Source organism: Spinacia oleracea, chromosome 4, assembly GCF_020520425.1.
Source record: "Spinacia oleracea cultivar Varoflay chromosome 4, BTI_SOV_V1, whole genome shotgun sequence".
Classification (NCBI taxonomy): domain Eukaryota; kingdom Viridiplantae; phylum Streptophyta; class Magnoliopsida; order Caryophyllales; family Amaranthaceae; genus Spinacia; species Spinacia oleracea.
In genome coordinates this window covers 113,034,321-113,048,220 of record NC_079490.1, presented here as the reverse complement: position 1 = coordinate 113,048,220, position 13,900 = coordinate 113,034,321, and the positions used below count along the sequence as shown (strand labels likewise).

Sequence of the window (13,900 nt, the reverse complement as noted above, 5' to 3'; positions counted from 1 at the left end):
TTCTCAATTTTTTGACAGTAATTGAAGAATAGATATTGGCTACAATCGTGAATAAAATTATCAGTTTCCCCTATTAACTTAAAACTGGCTACAAATGAAAGAATTTGCGTGCAAAGTTTTCTATTAATTCAAGCTTTGGGTAAAACACATGATACTTTATACTCCCTCCGTCCCATAATATAGTGCCCGTTTGACCAAAATCACGGTTATTAAGGTAAAGGATAACATTGATAATAAAAACAATAATGATTTGTAATTTCAAGATAAAGTACATGTTAGTTGGCAAAAATGGAGAGATAAATTATAGATTAAAGGTGTGTACATAATAAAAAGGCCTAAAAAGGACAAAAATCAAGCACATGGGTTGAATAAAAGTCAAAAAGTACAATTTTTAAAGTAAAAATTAATGGTTTAAAATAGAAATAGGCACATCATTTAGGGACACCATTTTAGGAAAACAGGCACTATATTATGGGACGGAGGGAGTAATTAACAATGAATCTATAGCCCTTATAAAAGCAACAACTTGAAGTTTGGAACAGTAAACTTGTGTGATCTACCAAATTTACCCCTACTTCTTTGCCACATTGGAACTTCTTTCTTTCCCACGTTTAACCTCCTATGTGCCAACTGCGTTCTTTTCTTCCCTCCCTCATTAATGGCGCCCTGAAATACCTCCTTTCTTTGCCGTATGCGATCTTCTCCTCTCCCTCAGTAATTGCACCCAAAAAAACTCACCAGCCCAGAAAAACTCACGAGCCAAAGCAAAAATTAATCTGCCCCTGTCTTCTTTCATTCTCCTCTTCTCACTAACCAGCCATGGGATTCGAATTCGAAGCAAGAACAAACGAAAACAATATATTGGGACCGTTTCAAGTAGGCGATCTTTTGATTGGGGTGGATCTTTTCTTTTGAATTGCAAAAAATGAAGCAGAGGATAGCCTGCAATCGTAGTCGAGATCGGATTTGTGTCGGCCTCTCCCTCATTTTTTGCAGAAGAAAATGAAAAAGGTCCCTGCAAAATCCCACCGTTTGAAGCAGGGTGGTGGATTATTTGTCCAATTAGGTTGGTACTTTGATTTTTCATCAATTTTTTGGGAATTTTTCGGGGTTTTGATTTTAGAAAACATATTTGTGTTTGTTCAACAGAAACCTAGGGTTCTACGTTTGTTCTTAATTTGAATTCGATAAACTTGCAATAATTTTGTTGATTATCAATAAACATATTTTTAGTGTTCTCAGGGAGACGAACCCGGTAGTATTGTTAACTTGCACTAATTTTGTTTTTCATCAAATTTTTGGGGTTTGATTTTAGGGTTTTTGGATTTGACAACAATTTTTTGGGGTTTTGATTTTAAAAAACATATTTGTGTTTGTTCAACAAATACCTAGGGTTCTATGTTTGTTCTTAATTTGAATTCGATAAACTTGCAATTATTTTGTTGATTATCAATAAACATATTTTTGTTGATGATGCACAATAGGTAACGGAGAACATCAACAGATTGGGGAATCCCAGCCATCTTTCTCTCTCTACTCCGCAGTGTTTGCTCATCCATCAGCAAAATCCGAAATCTGCGCCGTCTTGCTGCTGAAATCAGTCAACTTTTTGGCGCCGACGGTCTCATTTTTTTCAAATTGAAACTACCGCATTCCAAGGACCCAAATGTAGGGTTTTTCTTCCGGTATTTTCTTCGATTTCATATCTTTTCGCATTTTTCAATTCCGTGGTCTTTTGCTTTAATTCAAGGAAAACAGTACATTTTTATGTAGATTTATCAATGTGATGTAGAACTTGCAAAATTGCGACTTTTCCCCCTAATTCACAGAGAGAGGGAGTGAGCTATTTGTGTTGAAGGGCGAACATTTCTAGAAAGTTCGCTCTTTTCGCGTTTATGGTGGTTGATTGATTATATTCCCTCAAGAAATTAAACAATTGATTGATTATATTGAGTGTCCTGTATTTCAGTCGAAATTCCATATGTAAATGTAGTATTAGGGTTTAACTGTATGTGATTTTTTTTAAAAAAAATTGGTAGGCTGGGGAGGTATTGTTTCAGCAGCCGAAAATCATAGCAGGCGTATCCGGAGTTTACTCGATCTGCAGCCAATCAGGGTTGCGGGGCGTCACTCCGGCGTCATCTTGGTAGAAGTGACGAGGAGATAATTGTTACCTAGGTTAGCTACTGTTAGAGCCAAGATGATTATTTTAGATACCATAAAACTGGTTGTCAACCTTTTTCTGTCTGACATCCATTTCTTGTGACTTCAATTGTATGTCAATTTCAATTAAGGTTGTGTGTTTTCACTTGCATTTCACTTGTGTCTTCTTTTTAGAGAAGGGGAGAATAGGTGATCAAATGTTTTTGTTAACAGACATTTCAAAATGGTATTTCCTTTTCCTGGAAATAAGATGTTGCTTGCTTGTTCCTATATTCCTGTAAAAATGACACTATTCTTTGGTACTTTATGTATGAGTTTCAGAACAAAGATTGGTATGAGTTCTGGAAGTACTCATCTTTCCTTTTGTTAATTATTTGATCAATTCTTATTGAAATTGATTATTGTAACTATAACAGGAAGTGGAACGTGCGGTTCAAGTTCTGGAAGAGGTTAAAGACTTAAAGATGTTCCTGATCCGGTTAGTTATTTTTGTTTTAATGGAATATTGAGCCTTTATGTTTTGGTATATTCTTTGATTTCTGAAATGAGCGTTTGGAATTTGATATTTCATGAGTTTATGGTAAAATTTGATGAATTTATGTTTGGAAATTGTTATTTTTGAGTAGGGTTTATTGGATTATGGTTTACTTTGATGAATTAGTGCAATTTTAATTAGGGTATTTAGATTAAGGCATAGGTTTACTATGATGAATAAATGTAATAGGTTAATTAGGGTATCTCAGATTATGGTCTGAATGTCCGATTTGAATGCTTCTTCTTGGCTAAGTTACAACTTAGGTTGCTTTTTATGAAACTGGTCAGGTGAGTAGCACTTTTGATCCTTTTTGCTGATACTGGAAAATGGAAGAAACAATTAAGGCACACACATATAATCTGTAGAAAAAAGTATTGAGCCCAAAACTTTGGAGGATAAATTCGTACCTCAGCATGGCGCAACCGCACCCGAGAACCAGCTTCATCAATAAGATCAATAGCTTTATCAGGAAGAAATCTATCACTGTAGAACATTCAGATATATCAGAGCAAATCACACTTGTCTAAAGCAAGATCCTAGAAAAGAAAATGGCAGAATATAAGAAAGGCATTTAATTAAAGTTTATTGTCACACATGAAACTAAATTTGTCTTCCTTTTCCACCTGAGAATTGAAAGAAAGAAGCAAAAAAGCAGCTTCATACACAGTGGACTGCATGACAGGACCAAATCCAGCATGGTTTTACCGATCTTTATGATTAAGCTCAACTGAAAAGTGGATCTTTTTTCTTGAGACATAAGTCTTGAAGTCTATAGGTAGATCGAACATTCAGATATATCAGAGCAAATCACACTTGTCTAAAGCAAGATCCTAGAAAAGAAAATGGCAGAATATAAGAAAGGCATTTAATTAAAGTTTATTGTCACACATGAAACTAAATTTGTCTTTCTTTTCCACCTGAGAATTGAAAGAAAGAAGCAAAAAAGCAGCTTCATACATAGTGGACTGCATGACAGGACCAAATCCAACATGGTTTTACCGATCTTTATGATTAAGCTCAACTGAAAAGTGGATCTTTTTTCTTGAGACATAAGTCTTGAAGTCTATAGGTAGATCCATGCCGATTAGCTACTATAGGTAAACAAAGAAGATTCTAGAGATAGGGCACACTGTAAACATGTGTCTCATTAAACTTGATAATGTGGGGAACACAATTACAGGGAGAAAACATTGTTCAATTTAATGTTATTCTCAATAAATAGACGGTTGGCAAGCTAAAATGTCAAAGGACTGATATCACTCAATTCAAGTGTCAATTTAAACAAACATCTTTCAGTTTAAATGTAAAACGACAACTGAATTGGAAGGAGTACAAGGTCCATGTTGATGTAAGTATATAACCACTAAAAACTTATAACCAGGGATTTCCAATCATAGCAAACCATGTATAAGAATACTAAGTCTTTGTCAACGAACAAGTACAGCCCAAAACATCTGAGTATTCCCCCCCCCCCCCCCAACTGAAGAAAAGTAGAAAATATAATAAAAATGGAAGATTGGTTTTTGATGCTTGTATCTAATTTGGTCACTCACTTACTCAGTCACTCAATCACTCACTCACTCACTCACTCACTCACAGATTTGATATTTTCTCAACTCTTTTCTCTCTGTGTTCTGTCTTTCTATTAAATTATATGGTTTCAGTTTTTTGTGCTTCTTAGATTTTGGGGGGGTTTTTCTGGTTTTTTTAAGTTTGTGAATCATGAAAAGAGGGTTTTTGGATTGATCTTCTTATTTTCATGTAACTTCTGTAATATTTTAGTTGTTTTGCTTTATCTCTCTTGCATTTCCCGAAAGCTGCATTTGTTTTGGCCTTTTGGGTTTCTTCTGTTTTTACCATTTGTTTTTTACTGTTTTTTTTGTGTATTCTTCTTTTGGAGAATTAAACCATTTTGAAGTTTGAATCTTGTTTTTCTTGGGGATGTTTAAAGATGGGATATTTACAGTCAGTTTCATAGAGTTTTGAAGTTTGTTTTTGCTAATTTCTTAGTTCCTTGTTAAGTACATACTTCATTGTTTTATTTTAACCTGGGTACTGCAAGTGAGACGGTTATTGTTTAGTTGGGACCTTGGAAGAATCTATTTTATCATCATATTATTAATGCTTTACCTCGTGTTTTCTAGGAGTACCTATGAGAATCAGGCCTGAGCTATTTCTACTGCAGTTTTTCTCAACTCAGTTTCTCCGACCTGAAATTTTGCGTACAATTATTAGGGGTGGTCATTGGTTGTCGTCTACACACAACCTTAGAGAAGAAAAAACAGTCATGTTTCGCCATATTTCATGCTCTACTTTTGTTGATCTTCCCTACTATTTAGATAATTATTCCTCCTCAGGTTCCTACTCTACAACCGTTAGTCTTCTCTGCTATCGCTCCTTTACTCTAATCTGCCTTGCTTTTTATTGATTACGCCAGGTGCTGCCTTTTTTTTAATAACAACATATGCATTATGTTATTCACTTGTGTGGTCGTCTTATGCCTTAGTTCCCTCATGTTGTTTATTTTGTTCAGTGCAGTATAGTTTGCTCAACAACCAGACAATTTTGAGATCTTTCAGTCCTCATTCACTTGATTGAAGTTGGTTTGATATCATACATCAGTACAGCTCAGTCACAACTCAAAGGTTAATGGACTTGGACGACAGTACCAATTAAGCAGTATGTTTCATCACCGTCTGCAGTTGCCAGTTGGACCAACTGTGATGAATAAGAGCTCAGGAGATGAATCAGGTCTTAAAATCAGGTATGATGGAGGTCCCGCCTGCATTTAGTTTGCATGATTCAGATTAATTTCTTTGTGCTTTTAGCTGCTGTAATTAAATTGATAATCAAGTGTATGATAGTAACGAGTTTTGTGTTCTTCCGTTTATTGCAATGTTAGAATGTCAGAGGTGTATCTTGTAGACTTGCATTATATTTCATTCTAATGGTCCAATGTTAGTTTGGTGATTAGATAATTGTCTTTTTCTTATAATACTTAAACTAATAAATGAAGGCAATATTATCTTAGTTTCACTGTATTACGTATAATTCCCTATAATTAGTGAGGTTATTTATTGAATTAGCATGTAGTCCAACCCTACAACAAATTTCAGAAGTTCAAAATGTGCAAAATTCAGTCCAACCCTACAACAAATTTCAGAAGTTCAAAATGTGCAAAATTCAGTTTTCACAAGTTGAACTAGCACCTCGGGACATTTTGGATGGGTTTTTTGCTCCTACAAAATATCTCACTGCACAACTGTATTAAATGGTTTTATTGCTTCATAATATGCATAGAATACTGTATGTAACTATCTAGGAGGATTTGCGCCCGCATATTACTCATATCTAATTCTATATAACAGGAAAAAGAGTTAATTTTTTTTGGCACTTTAGCCTTCTTCTCACTGATATATTTAAGTGACAAATATAAGCTGATACAATTCATTTTCGCATTAAGAATCTAATGGCACTTTAGCCTGCATTGCACCATGAGAAGGCATACTCTTCATAATCAGCATTAATCGAAGGCCCGGGTTTATAAAATCATAAACATGAAGTGTCTGCAGTGTAGCAAGATGTTGTTGCTGATGAGGAAGGGTGGTTGACTTGATGTTCTTGTGTTCTCCTGTGTCGGCTACAAGAATAATGATGGACGCATTTCAAAGAACAGATTGTCCTTCCTCGAGTCTGATGGTAATAATCTATCACTTTCACTTCCCGTAGGGAGGTTAAAGCCTTATATATATGTGAAATGAACTTGGTTCTATTTGTTTCTAATAATAGTTGGTTCTTCCACGAAGTATGTCTTAATGCAATTGCTTTGTCAGATCAACTAGAGTTGTGTTATCTTCAATTTGCTTCCCTGCAGTCAATTTTTTGTGTCAAAACACTGATAAATTTTTTATTTTAATTTTTATGGAATATCAAACAGAGTAGAGAAGAGTGAGAGCTATGCATTTGCAAAAAACTTTAAAAAGCTTTGGCGGTCAATTAATAGGTCAAATATTTATTAGCTTTGGAGTCTCTTGGAGCATATGAGCAATGGAGCTTATGGAGCATCTGTCACCTCAAGGATTGCTTTTTTGGTTTGCTTCATGGATTTGGCTTTGACTTGTTTCAGTTATTGTGAAATTAATTGCATGAAAATGTAATTGAAGGCTCCTTAGATTAACCATGATGTTGCCTATTATTAACATCGGCTTTTTGGCTCAAATATACTGATTTGTGTTTGCAGTGAATCTGTGAGTAGAGCAGCGAAGCAATAAACAAATGAGTAACCGTTTCTCTCGTACCATCTATGTTGGTAACCTACCTTCGGATATCAAAGAACGTGACATTGAAGATCTGTTTTACAAGGTTTGAGTTTTGAACTTCTGTTCCTATGCCCCTAATGGATAAATATATCCCCTCATTTTTCCCTTGGCCTTGATATATTCCTATGCTGTTGTGGAGTAGACATTTGTTAATTTATTTTGTTGATCATGTTGGTTTATCTGTTTCTTCAAATGTCCCCGTTTTTATTTAAAAAAAATTGCACTTGTCTCTGCATTGTACATGCATGTTGATATTTGGTGCAGTATGACACATGCTTGTCTTCTTTGGTGCAGTATGGTCGTATTTTGGAAGTTGAAACTAAAGTTCCACCTCGACCTCCTTGTTTTTGCTTCGTGGAGGTAACCCTTGGCACTTATTTTTGGTTTGATCCAACTGTTTAGGTTGATGCTTGAGAATTAACAGCTATGTTGATACTTGGTCTTGAGAATTAACAGTTATGTGCTTTAAATTGATAGTTTGAGGGTCCCCGAGATGCTGATCAGGCAATAAGGGGACGTGATGGCTACAACTTTGATGGTTGTCACCTAAGGGTAATAATATCGTCGTTTACTTTCATTTCATTAGTTACACATTCGATTCCTTACTTTTATGTTTCACAAATATAGGTTGAACTTGCACATGGTGGACGGGGATCAGGATCATCAAGCAGCTTGTATATTCTTCAGTTGGATGACAATTCCAATTGCTCATCATTCTATTTGTTGTAAGTACTCTTGTACCAACTATTTTCTATTCTTTTCTTAGTTTTTTGTGTCATTGCCGAGTTCTTACAGAAACCATTTTTTAATGTAATCATTGCGCCCTTTGAATTGATGTACAACTATACAATCCATATACGGAGTAAGAATTTATCACTTGTACTAATACATATTACAATAGTATAGGACAATGGGTCATTTGTAAAGAATTTAAGTAGAATTGTTTTGGAGTACAGATCACCCCCCAGCTGCACTGAAGGTATATCTTTATTTAATATCCTTCGTTAAGATATCCCTGCTTGATATTCAACGCTTTAGAGTTGAGATGCTAAACAGCTAAAGTAACAAGATGGTTGTAGGTATGCATTTTATCACTCTCTACTATTTTGGCTTATGATCTCATATAACTAAAATGAATCCATTCACCATTGCAAACTCCTGTTTACACAATCGCTTCAAATGTCGGTGTTGAGGGAGCTCTTATTGTTGGAAAGCTATTAGAGGAGGATAACCAATATATTGTTTACGATCCTGCTAAAGGTATCAAACAGCTTACATGCTCCTTTTGTTTATGAATGAGCAACTGCTGGGTGGGTATAATGTCTTATGTTAATTGAGCAGGCGAATATGTAGACATGGTCAAATCAGGAATCATCGATCATTGAAGGTTATTAGGACAACTTGTCTGATTTTTCTAGGTACGTTTTTATTTGTTAAGAGTTTTCATATACGTAGTCTAGGTCATTAATGCAAATTTTTGAGAGATTTTTTTATTATTTGTTCTGATGATGCAGTGTGTCATCTTTGATGACTACGTCGGATGTTGTAATTGTCGAGGCACCCAAAGATGAGAAGGATGTGGCTCCTGCAATTGGTGGGGTGGGCGGTATTACTTACTGAGTGGTTGACTAAATACGCAAAGGAAACATTTTCTTCACTTTTGCTGGATTTTGTTAATGCCCTTGTTATGCTAGGAAGGAAATTGTATAAAACATAGTGGGAGAAAATAGTTTGTAGGTTTCCTGCGAATGCAACCAATATTTTTTATTGGGATTGTGATTGTATCTCCATTAATTATGGAAGATTTGGCCAAATTCGATGTTGTATTTATCATAGAAATATGCAACAAGTTTTTTATCATATTATTTATGTAGAGGTGTTTTACATATAAATATATAGCAGGCAGTAGCTATAGAAATGTACAACTTATTTTTTTAATAAACAAAGATGGAAAAGTTACAAAAACCGGACCAACAGGTCTAGAACCGAAAACGGTTCGGAATTTTCCGGACAGGACCATTCTTGTTCGGAATAATTCATGGCTGGTCTTAGGACATGGAAATAACCAGGTTTTGGATCCGGTCCATTTCGGTCCTGATCAGACCAGATCTAGACCGGTTTATAGTTCTATCTGTGTTGGCTATGAGACCATTTTACCGAATTTCTAAACCAATCAAGCATTGTCCTTATACCCATAAGATAGTAACGATGTCCCCATCTTATTTGTCTAATTATCCAACTCCTCAAACTCCAAACAATAGCTACGAGTTTTCATCATCTGTGATACAATGAGATCGATCAGCCCATTGAAGATAGCATCAACAGAGCAAAAAAATATCTTCTTTTCTTTAGTTTTATCATGTTTGATTTAGGAGACTAAAATTATAGTTTTTTTCGGTGGGCATCCGCGCGCGATAGCGCGCGGTCAGATCCTAGTTATATAAAAGTAATGTTGTATGCTTGGTTCCACGATTGACTTTCATACTAATTGTTGTAATTGATGATTTATTAGACCGCGTGGTCAATTAATTGATGTTGTATATATATACGACTAAGGGAACTTACTAACTATGTATGTGCAATATTTTGATCTGAGTTATAGAATAAATCTATTTTTTCTAACTGTACTGTTTCCCCAAATTCTATAACTCGATAAAATTGATATTGTTGTATGTTACAGGTGTTGATTACCAGAAAATCGCTACTCATCCTAGTATGAAACCAAAAGAAAGAGCACATATGATAACACTAAGAACAATTGCTACATATATTGTGTAGTAATCCAATCACAATAAGTAAACTAATATGCCAAATGATGTTTGATGATTTATTTTAACCCAATGATGTTTGATGATTTTTTTTAACCCACAACATTTGTTTATGATTGGATTACTGTACAATATTACAATGTACGTAGTATGTAGCAATTTTTCTTAGTGTTTTTTTTTTTTTTTGAAAAAAAAAAAAAAAGAAAAAGCAATTTTTCTTAGTGTTACTATATATAAATGCTCTTGTTTCTAGACAATTGGATTACTATGATATTTGATGATTTATGCTCTTGTTTGAGCGTTTGTTTTGTTTGATTTTGGTAGTTTTCTTGTTGTTAGCTTTTGGTTAATTAAGATAGAACTTAATTTAACTATATATATATTTTTTTTTTAAATATCATGTATGGTTAAGGGTGAGTTAAATATGGGTTAGTTTGTCTGAAAATTAAAAATAGATCCCAAATGGTGAAAAAATAAAAGTTAGACCTAAAATGGTGAAAAATATGATAACTTAGACCCCTTCTATTTCATTAACTCTTGTATGATCTTACAAATATTGCTTTTTGAGAAATAAAATTACAGCTGAAAATGTATATTGAAGAACAAATAAGTAGGGAGTAGTAGAATAAAACTGCTACGTTTGTGTAAGAACGCCTTACTGAAAAGACCACTTTGATTGTTTAACTAATTGGTTTCATTGCTTAACTAATTAGTTTCTTTGCTTAACTAATTGGTTTCGGTGTTCAACTAATTAGTTATAGTGTTTAACTAATTGATAACATTGCTTAACTAATTGGTTTCATTTCTTAACTTATATGACACCAAGCTGGTTTTTTATGTAAGACCGTCTTATATAAAAGTTTGTATAAATCTTTTCCATAGAATGAAAAAAGTGAAAAAAGTTTTGGCCGATTTTTTTTTCCACCAGGAAGTTAATTGTGTCCTTCCTTTTCTTTATTTTGGTAGAAAATGAACTAATATATAGTTGGTGACAGATTGATATTTAGACTTTGGGTGGTTTTTTTTACGGATTTTAAGCTCATAATGTGTTTTGAGAATATTATAGTCTAGAATCAGCTAGGAGTGGCAATTTGTGTTAATGGATCTAGTTTGTTTTTGAATCAGGTTGTACACAAAGTTATAAGAAATAAAGTAAAACTTAATATTGTTAGAAAGGATATACAAATAAAAATTCAGAGCGCTAAGCAAACAGGTTTTTCGAAAATATACTCATTTTTATACTACTGTGTCACTAAGAGAGAGAAAGTCTAGAGAGAAAGAGAGAGAGAAAAAAAAAAACCCTATGAGATACCTAAGGCTTTTCTAAAAAACCCTCAAACTAGCTTACACTTTTCCGCCTCCCTCCTTCTTCCCCATTCGGCTCAAAACCTTCACAAAGATCTTGCTAGATCTCATCAACTACACAACAACGGCTATATTTCGCATATTTTCCACACTAATTATTACCCTATACCCTATTTAATTTGCAAATTCGAAATTAATATCTCTGGAAAAAAATCTCCACCCTTAGATCCTCTTTCTTGGGCGGCGATTGTTGCTTCCGATCAAATCCTTGGGGGTTTCGAAAACAATAATGATGATTTGGTAAATTGCTGGGTTTTTCTTTTAAATCAAAAAGATTACGGGATTTTCTGGTCCAATAAAGATGGGCGGCGACCTCGATGGGAGCGAGCTGAGGGTTTTGCGTGTTGGTTTAAGCAAAGTTCACCGTTAATTACCCCAGGGAAGTCACTAATCTCGTCTTTAATTGGTTATTTTTTGCTTTACTCTTGTCGTTTGTGCTCTATCCTTTTGCTTGTTAATGTTTTGCTCCTATGGAATAATAATCGTCTGATACAAGCTACCTTGAGTAATTATGAGTTGTGGTTTTCTGTGAATCTTTGTGACCTTGGCCTCCAAGTTTCGAAATTGTTGGTGTTAATTAGCCCGTTTAATCTCCCTGCTGTAGACACCTACTTTTGTCCCCATTCCCGCAAGGGAAAGGTTCGATGATGAAAGCATAAAAACTCCACTTGACAACGCATCTCCTATAAAATAAACGAATCTCGATTCCCCATTTCATTTCACCCGAAACCAGCTATTTATGGAAACCTGCTAAAAATAGTAACTGCCGTAAAAGGTAGCTTCTAAAAGTGGCAAATCATAAAAGATAGAAACCTGTCAGAATTAGGTGTTGCATTCCAACATAAATCCTAAATGAGATAGAAAACTGCGAGAATCCTATTCCTAAAAGGATTCAGAAATAAGAGTTGCGTATTAATTAAAATCCTAACGAACCTAGAGTTCGTAACGGGCCCAGACGCATTCCGTCACAAATTGATACGCGCTAGGAGACTCAAATTAATCTCAAACTCTACGGATTTTAGAATCCGAATCTGACTAAACAAAAACTGCCCAGACCCTATTTTCAACGCCTGGCTCTGGGCGCCGAAATCTTCGGCGCCCAGGCCTGGCCGCTGAAAATACCTGGGTACGTCTATTTTCCTAATTCTTTGTGGATTAGAACTCTGCAATTCTATCTTTCCACGAACTCTTCCCTATAAATAGACCCCTAGTTTCGACGTGAAACAACACACAACAACACATAATATATTCTGAGTATTGACTCTAAACCCCTTAGCCTAAGCCTCTCGCTGCGAAACTGTTCACGCGTTCTGTCGCAATCGATCCATAAATCGAGCAGAACGTATCCTGTCCCATAATCGAGATTCGTTAAATAAAAATGAGAAATAGCAAAGTCAAAGTGGTTAGTTTTCTGAGAACCCTGACGCACCTCTCAAGGGTGCGTCGTAATGTGTCCCTTTCGATGATTTAACCGCTTTCCTCGCCCTTTTTATGAACTGTTAAACTAACCTAATATGATTGTTCTATCACGCCTAATAAATATAATATTTTTGGGAAATCGGATTATCATGCTAGGTCCCTTAATGATATTTAAATCAGATAATCACGATTGAATTAGTATTATATGCTGCATACTGCTAAAATCAATTCAGATTAGTTTAATAGTTAACGCATGTCCCTTCAATTATTTATGCTGAGCTAGTAAGGATATCCTGCCTCTGGAGTTATCGACGAGCGAATTACTCCTCTCGGTAGTTACAGTCCCCCGAACCCTCAATCTCTACCTTGCGGGTGTATATTGAGAGATCCCCACACCAGGGATCACAAGGGAACCTACGGCCGTCGTGGTCAAACATAATTGCACTCCCTTTATGTCACGATAACCGGGTTTTGTCAGTTTTTCTCATTGTCGTTAAAAACTGAATGGCGACTCCTATATTACTAGTCAATTGGGTGTATACTCACAGGAAATCCAATTACACTTGATTGAATAAAAAGAATCGTCACACCCACGAGGGACAGGTCACGCATTAGCCTCGCGCTTTTTCGACCCCCTCACAGTGGCGACTCTGCTGGGGATAGTGAAGGAAATACTCGTGCTTGTAGGTAATCAAAATAGCCGAAGGGTGAAACGATCCTACCCCGCGTTTATTTCCCCATCAAGTTGGGACGACCTGAAAATCAGCATATTAATGTGAACGGGCAGAACATCATAACGAATCTCGGCTCCCTCGGGAGTTGGGACTAAGGATACCTTTTTTCGCCAATAGGGGGGTGCATACGCCGCGCATGTTTCCCACTCGGTACTTGTGCAGGTAGTACACCCATCCCGAACCCAATCGCTCGCCCATTAGGTCCCTCTCGCCTGCATGCCCCCTTGGCTTGCACTTGCGGGTTGGCCTCTTGAGCGAAATTCGTCTGTTGAAGACACTACCTCGACCGGGGCATGTGTTGGATCTACGATAGAAGCGGTACCAAGCCAGGCGCAGATAAACTACCCATAGAAGCCTATCATATACTACGTGGCATATTTAATTTTCAAATCCATGTTTGTAATGTAGTTATGTGTAGCGAAATATGTGATTGTGTGTGACAAACTATCCTAGAAAACCAATGACCTTAAAAATTGCCCAAACATTAATAGACTAATTTGCCAAAGAGTTATACCGAAACACGTGTTCCGCAAACCCGAATAATCGCCACAAAATAAGCGACGCTCGGGATGGCCTGTAACGAATCCCACGAACGCT

General features: G+C 35.8%; 1 long non-coding RNA gene across 13 annotated transcripts; it reads left to right on the top strand.

The window, feature by feature from the left end:
* Positions 1–596: 596 nt before the first annotated feature.
* Positions 597–8,877, top strand: LOC110788528 (uncharacterized). 13 transcript variants are annotated; one of them, XR_008932284.1, is made up of 14 exons: positions 598–1,066; positions 1,485–1,685; positions 2,580–2,641; positions 4,843–5,055; positions 5,237–5,462; positions 6,262–6,397; positions 6,636–6,851; positions 6,939–7,060; positions 7,312–7,377; positions 7,495–7,569; positions 7,645–7,742; positions 7,974–8,277; positions 8,359–8,435; positions 8,532–8,877. It is a non-coding gene; the product is annotated as an uncharacterized lncRNA (long non-coding RNA). The 13 variants fall into 13 exon arrangements; XR_008932281.1 differs by having other exon boundaries at positions 1,485–1,668; positions 4,843–5,072; positions 6,162–6,397; positions 6,636–6,789; positions 7,645–8,277; XR_008932287.1 differs by having other exon boundaries at positions 597–1,066; positions 5,232–5,462; positions 6,162–6,397; positions 6,636–7,060; positions 7,645–8,277.
* The last annotated feature ends 5,023 nt before the right edge of the window (positions 8,878–13,900 follow it).